General features: G+C 45.0%; 1 long non-coding RNA gene across 1 annotated transcript in view; it reads left to right on the top strand.

The window, feature by feature from the left end:
- The window catches only part of LOC122550926, a 25469-nt gene extending 7870 nt beyond the window's left edge, over window positions 1-17599 (top strand). Inside the window, exon 3 of the long non-coding RNA XR_006311978.1 lies at window positions 17509-17599. This is a non-coding gene — a long non-coding RNA (uncharacterized LOC122550926). The remainder of the gene's footprint in view (window positions 1-17508) is intronic.
- Window positions 17600-18367: the final 768 nt, after the last annotated feature.

An 18367-nucleotide genomic window follows, 5' to 3' on the forward strand; every position in this document is an offset into this window, starting at 1 on the left:
TCTAGGTGACATCCTCAGTGCTTGGGAGCTTCCTGTGAAGCGCTTCTGTGGTGTTTCCTCCGGTGTTTATAGTGGCCTGTCCCTGCCGCTTCTGGTTGTCAGTTTCAGCTGTCCGCTGTAGTGGTTGGTATATTGGGTCCAGGTCTATGTGTTTGTTGATGGGGTTTGTGGATGAGTGCCTGCTATATAGGACAAACAGGAAGACAGCTAACGATCCGCATCCATGAACATCAACTAGCCACGAAACGACACGGCCAGCTATCCCTAGTAGCCACACACACAGACGACAAGCAACATGAATTTGGCTGGGACAACACTACCATTATAGGGCAAGCGAAACAAAGAACAGCCAGGGAATTCCTAGAAGCTTGGCACTCATCCACAAACTCCATCAACAAACACATAGACCTGGACCCAATATACCGGCCACTACAGCGGACAGCTGAAACTGACAACCGGAAGCGGCAGGGACAGGCCACTATAAAGGCCGGAGGAAACAGCACAGAAGCGCTTCACAGGAGGCTCCCAAGCACTGAGGATGTCACCTAGACAGGGGACGAAACGTTTGCAACAAAAACTTCCAGCTCGGCGAACAGAACCACAGCAAATCTAATCCTATTTACCAGTATTTGGCCCCTATCCTTCTAAATCCTTCCTATTCATGTACACATCCAAGTGCCTTTTAAATGTTGTTATTATACCAGCCTCCACCACTTCCTCTGGCAGCTCATTCCACACACATACCACCCTGCGCATGAAAAAAGTTGCCCCTTTGGTCTCTTTTATTTCTTTCTCCTCTCACCCTTAACCTAGTCCCTCTAGCTCTGGACTCCCACACCCCAGGGAAAAGACCTTGTCTATTTATCCTATCCATGCCCCTCTTGATTTTATAAACCTCTATAAGGTCACCCCCCCCAGCCTCCAACGCTCCAGGGAAAACAGCCCCAGCCTATTCAGCTGGTCCCTATAGCTCAAATGGTCCAACCCAGCAACATCCTTGTAAATCGTTTCTGAACCATTTTCAAGTTTCACAGCACTCTTCCTTTAGCAGGGAGACCAGAATTGAAAACAATGTTCCAAAAGTGGCCTCACCCATGTACTGTACAGCCGCAACATGGTCTCCCAACTCCCAAACTCAGTGCATTGACCAATTAAGTTACATGTACCAAATGCCTTCTTCAATATTCCTCCTGCAACCCTACTTTGAACTAACTTTGATTTAGAGGAGCCAGTGTTGGACTGGGGTGGAAATGTGTTGCTGGAAAAGCGCAGCAGGTCAGGCAGCATCCAAGGAACAGGAGAATCGACATTTTGGGCATAAGCCCTTCTTCAGGAAGACTTTTCCAGCAACACATTTTCAGCTCTGATCTCCAGCATCTGCAGCCCTCACTTTCTCCTTGGACTGGGGTGGACAAAGTTAAAAATCACACAACACTGGGTTATAGTCCAACAGGTTTATTTGGAGGGACCACCTGTGATGAAAACACAGGTGATGAAAAACCAGGGTTTCGAAAGTTAGTGCCTCCAAATCGACCTGTTGGACTACAACCTTGTGTCGTGTGATTTTTAACTTCAAGGAACTTGCATTCTAAGGTCTCTTTGCTCAGCAACACTCCCCACTAAGTGTATAAGTCCTGCCCTGATATGCCTTTCCATAAGGCAGCACCTCACATTTATCCAAATTAAATTCCATCTGCCACTCCTTGGCCCATTGGCCCATCTGATCAAGATCCTGGTGTACTCTGAGGTAACCTTCTTCACCTTCAATTTTGTTGTCATTTGCAAATTTATTAATCACAGCTTCTATGTTCACAGCAATTCTCCCACAATCCAAGGTTAGCTCTCCTGCACAGTTTGCTTACACTTTTTGACTTTGCCAATATTGGCAAGGCTGTGTCTTGACTAAATTGACCACCTTGCCTTGTGTCTTACAATTCTTCCATGTCACCACTAGGAGACAGAATCTCACTGCAACCATTAATATAAGAGAAATAAACTAATCATTGCATGACTCAATGTGGTTAATGGATTGAAAGGCAATTGATATATTTTGGTTTGCAGTCAAGAGGCCGAGAGATGTTGGAATGAAGTTCCAGAACCAAAGGGCTTGTCAACGAAGCAATGGTCATCAATGGGGGAAACGATTAAAAGCGAGGAAACTCAAAGAGGTCATAATGACAGGGGCTTTTACGAGGACCTCAAAGGATTGTGGGTTTGATTAGATTCCCTTTTGCGTGGGAGCAAGCCCTTCAGCCCAACAAGTCCACACTGACCCTCTGAAGGGTAACACTACCAAGCTCATTTCCCATTGACTAATGCACCTAACATTATGGGCAATTTAGCATTGCCAATTCACCTGGCCTGCACATGTTTGGAGACACACAGGGAGAACATGCAAACTCCACACAAGCAGTCACCCAAGGCTGGAACCGAGCCTGGGACCTGGTGTTATAAGGCATCAGAGCTAACCACTGAGCCACCATGCCACCAGTTTGGTGGAAAATACAGAGATAGAGGGATGAGGTGGGAATAGTGGGTCTGAAAGCAAGGATAAGAATTTCAACAGGAAGGCATTGCTGTTCCAGGTGCTAATGTGGATCAGCAAGAACAGGGGCCATAAGGTGAACAGGGCCTGGTGGAAATAAAGGCATTAGTTTTGAATGATGTCACATGTGTTGGGAGTAGAATGTAATTCTGCTAATATGAAGATTCAGCAATCTATTAGGAAGGCTAATGAGATGCTAACTTTTGTCGCAAGAGGATTAGAATGTAGAAGTATTGAAATCCAGCTTCAATTGTAAAGCAGCTTAATCAGACTGCATTTGGGAAACTACGTGCAGTTTTGGTCTCCTTCTGTCAGAAAAGATATTATTGCAATAGGGGGGAGCAAGGAAAGTTGACCAGACATGCTCCCAGGTTGGCATGACTGTCCTGTGCAGAGAAATGGGGCAAACTGTCCTGTATTATCTCAGGTTTTGAAGAAGGGTCAGTGATCGCATTGAAACGTACAAGATATTTAAAGGGATGAACACAGTAGATATGTAAGATGTTTCCCGTGACAGGGGAGTCTAAAGCTAGAGGACACAATTTATAAATAAGCTGAAAGAACTGCTGATGCTGTAAATCAGAAACACCAACAGGAATTGCTGGAAAAGCTCAGAGTTAACATTTCAGTCGAGTGACCCTTCCTCAGAACTCAGGGTCTAAGGAAGAGTCACTTTACATGAAGCATTAACTCTGATTTCTCTCCACAGATGCTGTCAGACCTGCTGAGCTTTTCCTGTAATTTCCTGTTAGAAATAAGTCACTTAGGTCAGAGATGGGAGGAAACATTTTACTCAGAGCACTGTCTAACAGAAAGACGTCAAGACTCAATTTGTCAGTGTGATTTGTTGCCCCTTTTATTCATTCACAGGCTGTGGGCATCTCTGGCTAGTCTAGCAATCATTGCCCAGAGGGTAGTTAAGAGTCAACCCCATTGTTATGGGTCTGGAGTCACATGTAAGCCAGCAGCTTCCTTCCCTACAGGATATTTGTGAACTAGATGGGCTTTTCCAACAAGCAATTCATGGCCATCATTTGAGCCCCTAATTATTTTTTGTTGAAACCAAATTCAAGCGTGGATGGACTTAAACCTGGGTCACTACGTGGATCTCCGGATTAACAGCCCAGCAATAATACCACCAGGCCACTGCCTCCCTCTGGTAGACAGAGGGTAGAGATTGTTAGATTTCTGATTACCAATGGCATAGCGGATTATAGAGATGGCATGAGTAAAAGACATTGGAGTGTTTGATCAGCCAAGCTCGCTTTGTACACCGGAGCAGGCTCGATGGGCTGAATGGCCTACTCCTGTTGCTGTGCTCACAACTGGTCCAGTTAATGTTTTAGATATGGTGCGCAGTCATTCATTTCCACTCTGTTTAATTCATTTTGGAAAGACATGTATTTGAAGCACCACTTGAGGTGGTGCCAGGTTATCATTCTGTCATCGGAATTAACCAGGTGGCAGCAGAGAAAATGCTGGCAGCAGGTGTTTAATTTAAAATAATAAAGATTGCTTTTTTTTCTTCTGAAAAAACAAGCTTCAAATCAATTTGGAAATCCAAATGGTTCTGAATTTGTGTTTGGGTTGCTTTCAGATTCGCTTCACTGAGTCCATGTTGTTACGGCTGTTATTCTGAAATTCTCTCTTGTCTCCAGCTCAGGTTATGAAAAGTGTCATGAATTTGATTTATTTGAACCTGACCTAATATATTACCTTTGTTGAGTATACAATTAAACAAATAGCAAGCAACTTGCATTGATAAAAACACAGAAATTGGGAGCAGCCTTGGCCATTTGGCCTGTTAATCCCATTACACTCCCACACTTTCTCTCTCATTGCTCCTTGATAATTTAGCCCATGGAACTTAAAAACTGGGAGTAGTTCCTTCAATTGAGATCAGAGAAGATGATAACTGGAAAGCTTCCAATATAGATGGTGAAATGGCCCTATATTTGCCCCTGAGTAGCACAATGGAACTCTAGCCCAGGTTTTTCAGGGTACTGTAAATGGAGATGATGATATTTGCTGACTGACTTTGGCTCCTGGTTTGGCAATGCCATGGTCTTTAAGAACCTCAAGCTTCATCATGTCACCTCCTACCTACTTCAGAACATAAGAACCAGGAACAGGGGAAAGCCATTCAGCCCCTCAAATCTGTTTTGCTGTTCAATATGATCACGGCCAAACTCATCTCAGCTTGAATTCCACTTTCTTACCCGCTCCCATGATCTGTTACTATCAATGTTCCAGTAACCATCACACTCTGGGATAGTGAATTCCACAGATTCACCATCCTTTGAGAGTAGTAATTTGTCCTCATCTCAGCTTTAAATCTGCTACTCCTTACCTTAAAACTGTGAGTTCTTATTCTAGATTGCCCCAAATGAGGAAACATCCTCTCCACGTCTCCTTTAGCATTTTATCTACAACAATAAGATCTTCCTTCATTCCTGGAAACTCTGGACAGTCTAAACTGTTCAACCTCACTTCAGAAAGCCAACCTCTCAACTCCGGAATCAATCTAGTGAATCTCCCTCAACTGCCTCCAACTACATCTCTCCTCAGGTAAAGGGCCCATAATTGAATGGAGTGCTCCAAGTATGATCTCACCAATGCCTTAGATAGTTGCAGCAACATTTTCTTACATTTTTACTCCATTACTTTAGCAATAAATGCCAAAAAATCTGTTTGCCTTCCTTATCACCTGCTGGAGCTGCATACTAATTTTCTGCGATTCATACACAAGGACACCCAGATCCCTATGCATTGAAGCACTCTGAAGTTTCTCTTCATTTAGATAATAAGTTGTCTTTCTATTCCTCTGACCAAAGTGAAAATGTAGCTATTTCTCTCTTAAATATATTCAGTGAATTGGCATCTATCAGTTCCTGTGGTAGAGATTTCCACAAGGCTCCCACCCTCTGAATGAGGATGTTTTTCCTCATCTCTGTCCAAAATGGCCTCCTGCATATCGTCAGACTGTGACCTTTCTTCTGGACTTCCTTGTCACCCCATCATCCCTGCATCCGGTCTGTTCAGAACTTTATATGTTTCTTTGAGATCCTCTCTAAATCCTCTAAGTTCTAGGGAAGAAAGTGAGGTCTGCAGATGCTGGAGATCAGAGCTGGAAATGTGTTGCTGGAAAAGCGCAGCAGGTCAGGCAGCATCCAGGGAACAGGAGAATCGACGTTTCGGGCATATTCCTGAAGAAGGGCTTATGCCCGAAACGTTGATTCTCCTGTTCTCAAGATGCTGCCTGACCTGCTCCGCTTTTCCAGCAACACATTTCCAGCTAAGTTCTAGGGAATACAAGCCAAGTTGACCAATCTCTCCTCAGATGACAAATGCTTTTAAAATTAATTTGTGGGGCTTGGATAACACTGGCTTGTCCAACATTTATTGCCTGTGCCTAGCTGCACTTGAGAAGGTGGTGGTGAGCTGCCTTTACATTAGATTAGATCACTTACAGTGTGGAAACAGGCCCTTCGGCCCAACAAGTCCACAGCGACCCGCCGAAGCGCAACCAACCCAGACCCATTCCCTTACATTTCACCCCTTCACCTAACACTATGGGCAATTTAGCATGGCCAATTCACCTAACCTGCATATTTTTGGACTGTGGGAGGAAACTGGAGCACCCGGAGGAAACCCACGCAGACACGAAACCCACAGAGAATGTGCAAACTCCACACCACTGCAGTCTACTTACTGTGGGCTGACCCACAAAGCCATTAGGGAGGGATTCCAGGATTTTGACCCAGCGACAGTGAAGGAATGGGGATATATTTCCAAGTCAGGATGGTGACTGGCTTGGAGGGGAACTTGCAGATGATAGTGTTCTCATGAATCTGCTGCCCTTGTCCTTCGAGATGGAACTTGTCATGTGTTTGGAAGGTGTTACCATCACAGGAATTAGATTGGTGAACCGTCACTGCATTTCATCTGAATTCCCAAGTATGTATTTTGTTAGATACAAAGTCTAAACCTGCACACAATATTTCAAGTGTGGTCTAGCCCCATGCAGTAAGCTTAAGGAAGACAGGGACTGAGAGAAAGTGAGGACTGCAGATGCTGGTGAGTCAGAGTCGAAAATGGTGGCGCCAGAAAAGCACAGCAGGTCAGACAGCATCTGAGGAGCAGGAGAGTCGACCTATCGGGCATAAATCCTTCATCAGGCACGTGGGGGGAGGGGAAGGGGGCTGAGAGATAATTAGGAGTGAGGGTGGGGGTAAAGTAGCTGGGAAGGTGATAGTAGTTGCAATTGGGGGTGATGGTGATAGGTTGGAGGGGAGTGTGGGGTAGATAGGTGGGAAGAAAGATGGATAGGTGGGACACTTTAAGAGGGTGGTGCCAAGTTGGAGTGTTGGATCTAGGATGAGGTGGGGGGTCGGGGAGATAACGAAACTGGTGAAGTCCACATTGATGCTGTGGGGTTTAGGACCATTTGGCGCAGCCCTTTTCGCGCGAGCGATTTGGCCCGGCCTGTTTGGTGCAGACCCATTTAGGTGCAGGACTATTTTGGCGCAGCTCATATTTATTCCTTTTCAGGCTGAGTTAAAAGCGTTAATGAAAGCAATAAAAATAAAAATAATGTTTATTCTCTTTAGTAAAAATGTTAGAAAGAAAATAAAGAAATAAGTTAATTACGAAAAATCTAAAATATGACGTTTATTCAAAATTAAATGGATAGAGAGAGGGGGACACAGTGAGAGGGGGACAGATAGGGGTCAGTGAGATGAGGGGACAGAGAGGGTGGCAGAGCGAGGGGTACAGATAGAGTGTGACGTAGAGAGTGAGGGACAGAAAGAGGGGGACAAAACAAGGGGGACAGATAGAGGGCGAGAAGGTGGGGGCAGAGATGGGTGGATAGAGAGAGGGGGACAGAGGGAGTGGGGACAGAGAGGGTGGACAGAGAGAGGGGAACAGGGAGAGTAAATACTCAACATCATTTTTCTCACTAAATCTTCTTACGAGTGTTTGTATTCTAGTCCCTGTTTCCCTGAATTACTTTAATTTCAATGGAACATCGTGCCCTGCTATGAGATGCTTATAGTAAATGTCCCTTCCTTTCTGAACTTTTCGTAAACTGTCAATAAATTTCCAAATAACTCGATGTTCCACTCCAAGTTCACATTGTAATCTCCTGTGGGCAGCTTTTGCATGATTGACTGTTCTGTCCTCTTTGTTTAAAGTTCTTTTATATAAATTCCACATTCCAACTGGAAAAAACTTTGTTATCTTATCAGCAGCACATCTATCAAATATATATATGAGCAGTTTTCCTTTCCACGTTTTGACAAAATTGTTGATGGCATTTTAATGGGTTATGTTTTCTTTTTTCTTAGAAATTTTGAGGAACCATGGTTGATGACTACTTATTTAAATAATAACTACAAAGTACTGGAAACTATCCATTTAATAATTCTACCATTATGTTGATTTTCATTGATGACTACCGTATATCTGCGCCAAAACAGTTCTGCACCTAAATGGGTCTGCGGCAAAATAGGCTGCGCCAAACAGGCCGCGCCAAATTGCTCACGCCAAAATGGCTGCACCGAATGGTCCCACTCCGGATGCTGCGTGGTTGGGGGTACCAAGACAGAAGATGAGGCATTCTTCATCCAGGCATTGGGAGGCTTAGATTTGGCAGTGGATGAGGCCCAGGGCTTGTGTGTCCTTGGTGGATTGGGAGGGGGAGTTGAAGTGGTCAGTGAAAGAGTGGTGGGGTTGATTGGTGCGTGTGTCCCAGAGATGTTCCCTGTAAGTGAGACAGGGATCTGGACTGACACCAGTAGCTAAAACATCGTGAGAAAGGAAGACTGTGCCCTTCTGAGACAGCACAACAAAGAGGAGAGACAGCAGATTTACACAGAGATGGAGGGGAAGCTGAGTCAGCAGCTTCTCAAACAGCATGAGAGAGCTGGTCATCAACTTCTTATACAAAAGCAAGTAGCTGTGTGAGAAGTACAGTGATGATGGGCGATAGAAGCCAGTGACATAGAATCATTTCATGCTGTTTCTCCTGTCAGAGCTGAAGTCTGATATCAGTAGAGTTAGAAGAATTAGGGCTTTATTTGTAGAAACCAAAAAGTTTCTAACAGGAAAGATGTCCCTCTTGGCGGGTAGTCCAGGACTGTGGGTCACGGTTTACGGATATGGGGAAGGTCAATTAGGACTAAGATGAAGAAGAGATTTTTCACCCAGAAAATAGTGAGCCTGTCGAATTCTCTGTCACAGAAAGCCAGGGATGCCAAAACATTGAATGTTTTCAACAAGGAGCTAAAAATAGTTTTTGCGATCAAAAAGATCAAATGGTATGGGCAGAAAGAGGGAGTAAGGTTAGCCAGTTCTGAGAAGATTTATAGCTCAGGTTGAGGTGCTAGAAGTAAGCTTGCTCGCTGAGTTACCATACTAGGTAACATCATAATGAATCTCCAGTAAAAGCAATGGTGTTAGTGACACACTTTCTATTTATGTGCTTAGGTTCCCTTGGGTTGGTGATGTCACTTCCTGTGGTGATGCAATTTACTGTTCTTTTTTTCCTCAGAGGGTGGTAAATGGAGTCCAAGTCAATGCGTTTGTTGATAGAATTCCGATTAGAATGCCATGCTTCTAGGAATTCTCATGTGTGACTCTGTTTGGCTTGTCCTAGGATGGATGTGTTGTCCCAGATGAAGTGGTATCCTTCCTCATCTGTTTATAAGGATACTCGTGAGAGAGGGCCATGTCTTTTTGTGGCTAGCTGATGTTCATGTAGCCTGAATGCTAGTTTTCTGCCTGTTTGTCCAATGTAGTGTTTATTACAGTCATTGCAAGGTATTTTGTAAATGACATTCTCTGCAGGAACTGACATCACCATAGGAAATGACATCACCAACCCTAGGAAACCTATACACATAAATAGAAAGCTGGTCACTAACACCAGGGCTTCACCAGAGGCTCACTGATGATGATACCTACTATGGTGACAGAACATCTGAAAATGAATCTTCCAGCTCTTACATCCAGGGAATAAAGTCCTGAGATGAATAATCAGCCATCACTGAAAAGCAGAGCAGGCTCAGTTAGCAGAATGACCTACTCCTATTTCTAATGTTGATGTTTCCATACCACAGAAAAGCAGTCAGGTGTTAAATTGTGAAATATCGAATGGTCGGTATTTCGTCTGTGTCTGTTTTGATTGGCCAAGTAGTTTAAAGTTGATATTACGGTTGAAGACTGCAGTTAAGAAATTCACTTTTAAAATAGTTAACATCTGAATTAATTAATTGAAATGCATTAAGATGGGGGCAAGTGATGTGTTGCAACTACAGTATGTAGGAGATGGTGGGCACCAATGCGATCCATGCTGACAAAATGAAGTGGTGGTTGCTCAAGGAACCTTGAGTCAGAGTTCATGTGGTGGAGTCAGATCAGTGGGCACTGTGATACATCAGGGATGGGAAGAGGCACTTAGACACTGTATTTCAGGAGACAATCGCATCCCTTGAATTAATTACACCAAACTTGGTCCATGGGCAGGGAGAGGAGGGTGTCATTGCAAGTGAGGCAGGTGTCGGGTTCCAGAATTTAGATTTGGAGGAGATTCAGCCACTGATTTGTTCAATTTTTTACTTGCTTCCTGTGTAGATAAGGGCATTGGCTACAAGAAGGGAGAGCAAACTGACCATAGCACAGTGAGATCTAGAGTTCCACTCATGTGGGACAGAGAAAAGAGTAATGTAGTCATAATGGAGGGTAGCATAGGAACTGCTCTCTGCAGCAAAGACTTTGTTGCCCTCCTGATGTGGAGGTGCCCCTGTTGGACTGGAGTGGACAAAGTCAGAAGACGCACGACACCAGGTTATAGCCCAACAGGTTTATTGAAATCAAAGGCTTTCGGGTGAAGGTCACTTGACAAAGGAGCAGCGCTCCAAAAGCTTGTGATTTCAAATAAACCTATTGCTGTGTAACTTCTGACAAGATTAGATCAGATCCCCGACAAATGGAAACAGGCCCCCAACCCAATAAATTCACACTGACCCTCCGATGAGTAACCCACCCAGGCCCATTCCTCTACCCTATATTTGCTCCTGACTATGGACAATTTACCATGGCCAATTCACCTAACCTGCACATCTTTTAGTTTGTGGGAGGAAACCCACGCAGACACTGGGAGAACACGCAAACTCCATATGTACAGTCACCTGAGGCAGGAATTGAAGCTGGGTCTCTAGTACTGTGAGGCATCACTGCCAACCACTGAACCACCATGCCACCCTTGAAGGGTCAGAACATCTCTTCCAGGTTAGGAAGAAACTTGGAGAAGGAGAAGATGGTTCAATAACAAAAGTAGGACTCAGAAAGAGATTCTGCTGAGAGATTATGAGCATCCTGGAGTTCATTTAAAAGAAAACAGAATCACATAGGTAATAATCTCAGGATTACTACCTGAATCATGTGCAAATTAGCCCAGAATGAAAAAAAGGTTAGAAAGGTGAATGCATGGCTCAAAGGTTGGTGGGGAGGAGTAGGTGTTTAGATTAGAGTAGTGCTGGAAAAGCACAGGAAGTCAGGCAGCATCCGAGGAGCAGGAAAATCGATGTTTTGGGCAAAAGTCTTTCATCAGGAACATGATGAAGTAGGATCAGGAGTAGGTTCCAATTGCTGGGGAATTGCTACACTGGAATGAGAGTGCTGTTCCTTTGGGATGTTCCTTCATTTGAATCATATTGGGCGGCACGGTGGCACAGTGGTTAGCGCTGCTGCCTCACAGTGCCAGAGACCCGGGTTCAATTCCCGCCTCAGGCGACTGACTGTGGGGAGTTTGCACGTTCTCCCCGTGTCTGCGTGGGTTTCCTCCGGTTTCCTCCCACAGTCCAACGATGTGTAGGGTCAGGTGAATTGGCTATACTAAATTGTCCGTAGTGTTAGGTAAGGGGTAAATGTAGGGGTATGGGTGAGTTTCGCTTCGGCGGGTCGGTGTGGACTTGTTGGGCAGAAGGGCCTGTTTCCACACTGTAATTTAATCTAAAAAAATATTGGAACCAGTGTCCGAGTGAACTGTAAAACTAGGGTTGTCAATAGGGCTTTAAGGTAATTCATGAGAGAAGGGTAGAATTGAAAGTAAATTTTTTAAAAAATCAAAAAAAAAATTGAGAGTGCAGACGACCAGGTTTGTAAAGAGGTGAGGGATAAAGTGTGACAGGAAGGGGTAGAAAATATAAGCAGAAAACAGAACCACAGTTAGTAATGATGATTAAAAAGTCAAAGCTAAAGACTGAATACACACAGAATTGATAACAAGTGTTGGCAGCATAAATACAACTAAATTAATATGGTTCAATGAGCAATATGGAACCTCAATAATTAAGGATACCAGATGTTCTTGAAAAATAGGCAGAAAGGAAAAGGAGGTGGTATAGCTTTAAGAATTAAAAAGGGTATCAGTGTCATGGCAGGTCATGCACAGGAGCAAGAGAACATGGTGAGGAATCGGTTTGGGTAGAAAAAGAAAAAAATTGAAAGAAGTGACCAATAGGAGGCAGTACAGGGCCCCAACTGGCAGATAAAATAAAACTCAGGATCTAATGGAGGGGTAAAGGAAGGACACTACAATTGTCATGGGTGACTTGGTTCTGTAGGTTCACTGCAAAAATAAAATCAGCAAAGGTAAAAAGGAAGTCAAATTTGTACAGTGCATGAGGGATTGTTTCTTAGAACTGTACTTTGCAGAACCTAACCAGGGACAAATTATTTTAGATTTAGTAACGTAGCAAGGTACAATTAATAAAAGATTGCACAGTCAAGGATCCTCTAGAGGACAGCGATCACAGCATTTCAAATTTCCAATTCAGTTTGAAGGAGATCAAGTCGAACTCAACCCAGTGTCCTCTGTTTAAATAAGGGCAATCTCAGAAAGAGTTGTTGAAAGCAGGCTTGGAAAATAGACCAAAGGGAAGATCAATAGACGAGCAGTGGCAGACATTTAAACAGATGTATCATCATGCTCAGCAAAAATTAACTCCAATAAAAAAAAACGAGTTGATAGGAAGGATGAAGCCACGATGGTTAACACAGGCCCTCAAGGAGAGTATCCAATTGAATACAAAGCAGTGAAAATTAGAGGATTGGTTTGTCCCACTGTGTGAAAAAGGGGAAAGTGAGGACTACACACGCTGGAGATTAGAGCCAAGAGTGTGGCGCTGGAAAAGCACAGCAGGTCAGGCAGCATCCGAGGAGCAGGAGAATCGACATTTCAGGCATAAGCCCATCATCGGGAATCAGGGTGAGAGGTTGGAGTGGATGAGGGATGTGGACAGGTTGAGGTGGTCTATGTCACGGTGGCAATTCCTGATGAAGGGCTTATGCCTGAAGTGTCGATTTTCCTGCTCCTCGGATGCTGCCTGACCTGCTGTGGTTTTCCAGCAACACGGTCTTGACTCTTATCCCACTATGTGCACGGTGAAAGATTGCTCCAGATTGCTAAGGCTTGAATGGGTGCAAAGAAAATGTTGGCCTGAGTGATTCAGGGTATCTTGGCTTTGTCTTGCTCCTATCAGAAGGAGGTTGTGAAATTTGAAAGTTTTCAGAAAAGATTTACAAGAATGTTGCCAGGGTTGGATTGCTTGAACTTTAGGGAAAGCCTGAGTAGGTGGAGGCTGTTTTCCCTGGAGCGCCGGAGGCTGAGGAGTGACCTTATAGGGGTTTATAAAATCATGAGGAAATAGATAGGATAAATAGACAAGGTATTTTCCATGGGGTGGGGGAGCCCAGAACTAGAGGGCATAGGTTTAGGGTGAGAGGGTATATGCTTAAAAGGGACCTAAGGGTGAATTTTTTCGTGCAGACAATGGTGCGTGTATGGAATGAGCTGCCAGAGGAGGTGGTGGAGGCTGGTACAATTACAGCATTTAAAAGGTATCTGGATGGGGATATGAATAGGAAGGGTTTGGAGGGATATGAGCCAAATACTGGCAAATGGGACTAGATTAGGTTGGGATATCTGGTCGGCATGGATGAGTTATGCCAAACGTCTGTTTCCGTGCCGTACATCTGCGACTCTATGACTCTAATGGTGACCAACAATGAACTAGAGAATCAAATGGGAAGAACACCATCGGAATGGAGTTCATGGCTAATTAGAAGAGTTTGTGACTATTGTGTGAGAAAAGTCACTTGGCCTAACGGAGAGAAACCCTCCACAAACCTCAACAAAAATGACACGTAGTCAATTCTCTGGGTCATGTGCAGCTTGTTCATTTGGAACTGTCATATACACACGTACCAGCAGAGGGAGTCTAGAAGTAAGTGACGACTGCAGATGCTGGAGATCAGAGTCGAGAGTGTGGTGCTGGAAAAGCACAGAAGGTCAGGCAGCATCCAAGGAGGAGGACGGTCGATGTTTCGGACACAAGCTGTTCATCAGGAATGTGGACGGGGGTTGGGGTCTTCCAAGGGGGCTGAGGGAGATAAATGGGAGAGGGGTGGGGCTGGAGAGAAGGTAGCTGGGTATGTGATAGGTAGGTGAAGGTGGGGAGGTGATGGTGAGTGGAGGGTGGAGCAGATAGGTGGAAGGAAGATGGATAAGTAGGGCAGTTCAAGAGGTGGAGGGAGGGGAGGTGAGGAAACTGGTGAAATCAACTTTGAAGCCATGTGGTTGGAGGGTCCCAAGGCAGAAGATGAGGTGTTCTTCTGCCAGGAAGAACATAATAATTTCCAGACTGAGATCAATGATTAACAACTCCTGTGGCTCTGATTTTGCACATCTCAGATTGGATATATAACTGTTATTGTTCCGAGTACTTCAAAGGGTCTCCAGGGGTTTTGAGAAGCTGGCTTCAATTATTTCTGTCAAGTGACAATCCCAACAGACCATACCAGTGTAGATAATCTTAGAATACAGGGGCTTCACTCCAAATAAATGGGTGCCATTTTAAATTTAAATGTGAGAGTCTAACATTTATTATCTGAGAATAAACAGGCGTCAATTCAAAATTGAGATAAGGAGATATTTCTTCTTTGAGAGGGTTGTGAGTCTCTAGGATTCCTTTGCCAAAGAGCTGAGGAGGTGGAGTCCTTTTGTAAATTTAAGGCTGAGATGGATTATTGATCAGTACGGGAATGAAGGTTACAGGGAAAGCGCAGGAAAGTAGATGTGAAGACTGCTGATTAGCCATGATCCTATTGAATGGTGGAGTAGGCTTGAGGGGCTGAATAGCCTGCTCCTGTTCCTACTTCTTAAGAGCTTACTATGGTTTTTTTAAATAGCATGAGGTGTCAAGATCAGCCTGAAATGGTTTCTAACCCATTAGAGGGGAAAGTCGGAGTAATGAGAGCACAATTCCAAGAGGAAGCTAGTTGGAGAAATGTAAGCACAGGGGAGTATATGCTCTCACAGAGGAGTCCAGACCAGGAATCATAGCCAAAGGAGTAGGTCATTTAGTACTGAGATGAGGATAAATCACTTTATCCTGAGAGTCGTGAGCCTGTCACAGAGACCACAACATTGGATGTTTTCAAGAAGGAGTTAGATATAGCTCACAGGGCTCGAGGGATCAAAGGGTATGGGGAGAACAACAGATGCTCAGCAATGATCATATTGAACGGTGGAGCAGGGTCAAAGGACTGAATGGGACAAAAATGAGGACTGCAGATGCTGGAGATTAGAGTTGAAAGTGTGGTGCTGGAAAAGCACAGCAGGTCAGGCAGCATCAGCGGAGCAGTCCTTCTCTGAAGATCTTCTCTGAAGCGCTCTGCGAGTAGACGTCCTGTCTCCCCAATCTACTACAAACACGCCGACTCCCACAGCTACCTGGACTTCACCTCCTCCCACTTTGCCTCCTGTAAAAATGCTATCCCTCATTCCCAATTCCTCTGCCTCCACCGCATCTGCTCCCAGGAGGACCAGTTCCACCACAGAACAAACCAGATGGCCTCCTTCTTTAAAAACTGCAATTCTCCCCCCCACGTGGTTGATGATGCCCTCCAGCACATTTCATCCATTTTCCGCACCTCTGCCCTCAAACCCCACCCTTCCAACCGCAACTAGGACAGAACCCCTCTCTGGTCCTCAAATTCTACCCACCAACCTCCATATACATTGCATCATCATCCGCCATTTCCGCCACCTACAAACAGACCCCACCACCAGAGATATATTTCCCTCCCCACTCCTTTCCGCCTTCCGCAACAACCATTCCCTCCGTGACTACCTGGTCAGGTCCACGCCCCCTTACAACCCACCCTCCTCTCCTGGCATCTTCCCCTGCCACCGCAGGAATTGCAAAACCTGCACCCACACCTCCTCCCACACCTCCATCCAAGGCCCTAAAGGAGCCTTCCACATCCATCAAAGATTTACCTGCACATCCACCAATATCATTTATTGTATCCATTGCTACCGATGTAGTCTCCTTTACATTGGGGAGACTGCACGCCTCCTCGCAGAGCACTCTAAGGACCATCTCCGGGTCACCCGCATCAACAAACCCCACTGCCCTGTGGCCCAACATTTCAACTCCCCCTCTCATTCTGCCGAGGACATGCAGGTCCTGGGCCTCCTCCATCGCTACTCCCTAACCACCCAGTGCCTGGAAAAAGAATGCCTCATCTTCCGCCTCAGGACCCTCCAACCCCCCCAACATCAATGTGGATTTCATCAGTATCCTCATTTTCCCTCCCCCCACCTTATCCCAGATCCAACCTTCTATCTCAGCACCACCCTCATGACCTGTCCTACCTGTCCATCTTCCTTCTCTCCGACCTATCACCTTTAGCCCCCACCTCCATCCACCTATTGCACTCTCAGCTACCTCCCCGCCAGCCCTACACTCCTCCCATTTATCTCTCCACTCCCTTGGCTCCCAGCCTCATTCCTGATGAAGGGCTTTTGCCCGAATTGTCGATTCCCCTCCTCCTCGGATGCTGCCTGACCTGCTGTGCTTTTCCAGCACCAAACTCTCGAATCAAAGGGCCGAATGGCCTACTTCTATTTCCAAAGGGATGGGAGGAATATTTGGGCATGAACTGAGAGTTGATTAATGGACAGATCAATAAATGAGTTGGGGGATCTTGTGGCACATTGGTCATGTCCCTTCCTCTGAGACAGTAGGACTCGCTTCAAGTCCCACCAGCTCCAAAGGTGTATAATAACATCTTTGATCCAATAGATTGGGTGTATTTCAAGAAATAGGTCATTCTGGGATTATCAGGCTGTGCCTCATGAGGTACTGCAGGGATCATTACTTGGGCTCCAGCTACTTACAGTCAATGTCAGTGATGCGGGTATGGAGGGTAAATATAAAGGTACTGTGGCTTGCTTTTCTCTCTATCTCTCTTGCTCCCAGAGCCCTGTTACCTTCCCAACTCTCACTCGCCAGGTCCTTGCCTGCAGTTCCAATTCCATCCACTCTGCCTACAGCAAACCTGTGATTGTATTTCCCTGGGTGTTTTGGAAGTGGATTTTCTCTCCACCTCCCATGTCTCCAGTGCTGCTTCATGAACAATGAGTCCAAATCCCCTGAGCAGATGACCACAGTCATTAATACCGTATGTATTTCCCTCCGAATGAAGGCAAGGTCACGTCGAACTGAGACATGATAACCTTGACGGTTGTAAATCTCTGTAATTTTCTATCCTAAAGGGCTGTGCTGGCATTTAGTAGATTCAAGATGGGGCGGCACAGTGGCTAGCACTGCTGCCTCACAGCACCAGGGTCCTGGGTTCGATTCCAGCCTCAGGCAACTGTCTGTGTGGAGTTTGCACATTCTCCTCATGTCTGCGTGAGTTTCCTCCCACAATCCAAACATGTGAATTGGCTGTGCTAAATTGCCCATAGTGCTTGGTGTGTTAGTTAGGGGTAAGTGTCGGGGAATGTGTCTGGGTGGGTTACCCTTCGGAGGGTCGGTGTGGATTTGTTGGGCCGAATGGCCTGTTTCCATACTGTAGCAATTCAAATCTAATTGATGTATTTCTAGATATTAAAGCTATGAAAACATATGGGAGTCATGCAGGAAAGAAGGCAAGAGAATGGAGTTCAGACATGATTGAATGACAGAGAAGACTAGATGGGTAAGTGGTTACGAATATGTTTTGATCTTATGGAAATTGCATTGCAATCGATCAGCTATGATCTGGCTGAATAACCATCCCTTACTTTTCATCTCAGACAGAGACTACACACTGCAACATCCCTTCATTGGCAGCAACATACAGTGGGGGCCATCCTGAGGTTGTGACATGTCAAGGAGTCTAGAACTAAAGGGTAATGGTTTAGGGTGAGAGGGGAAAGATTTAAAAGGGATCTAAGGTACAACCTTTTCACGCAGAGGGTGGTGTGTGTATGGAATGACCTGCCAGAGGAAGTGGTGGAGGCTGGTACAATTACAACATTTAAAACGCCTCTGGATGGGTATGTGAATAGGAAGGATTTTGAGAGATATGGGCCAGGTGTTAGCAAGTGGGACTAGTTTATTTTAGGATATCAAGTCGGCATGGATGATTTGGACCAAAGAGTCTGTTTCCGTGCTGTACATCTCTATGGCCCTATATGAAAATGCAAGTTGCATTTTATTGAAGTTTACCATTGGTTTTTATGCCATCATTGAATCTGCAACGGCCACCCTGAAGCTAAGAGAGTCTTACTTCAAAATAAGACAGCCAACAACTTCACAGAACACAATTGCTTCATCCCAATTCATCCATAATGTATTTTACACGAAATTACATTTGCTGTAAGATTAATGCTTGGCGCCTAAAGAATTCTGTCCATATTTCAGTTGGGAACAGAGTGAAGCCATCTGAGTCTCTTGGAGCTTTATCGACCAAAGAAGCTGA

The sequence above is a fragment of the Chiloscyllium plagiosum genome, chromosome 6 (genome assembly GCF_004010195.1).
Source record: "Chiloscyllium plagiosum isolate BGI_BamShark_2017 chromosome 6, ASM401019v2, whole genome shotgun sequence".
NCBI classification, from domain to species: domain Eukaryota; kingdom Metazoa; phylum Chordata; class Chondrichthyes; order Orectolobiformes; family Hemiscylliidae; genus Chiloscyllium; species Chiloscyllium plagiosum.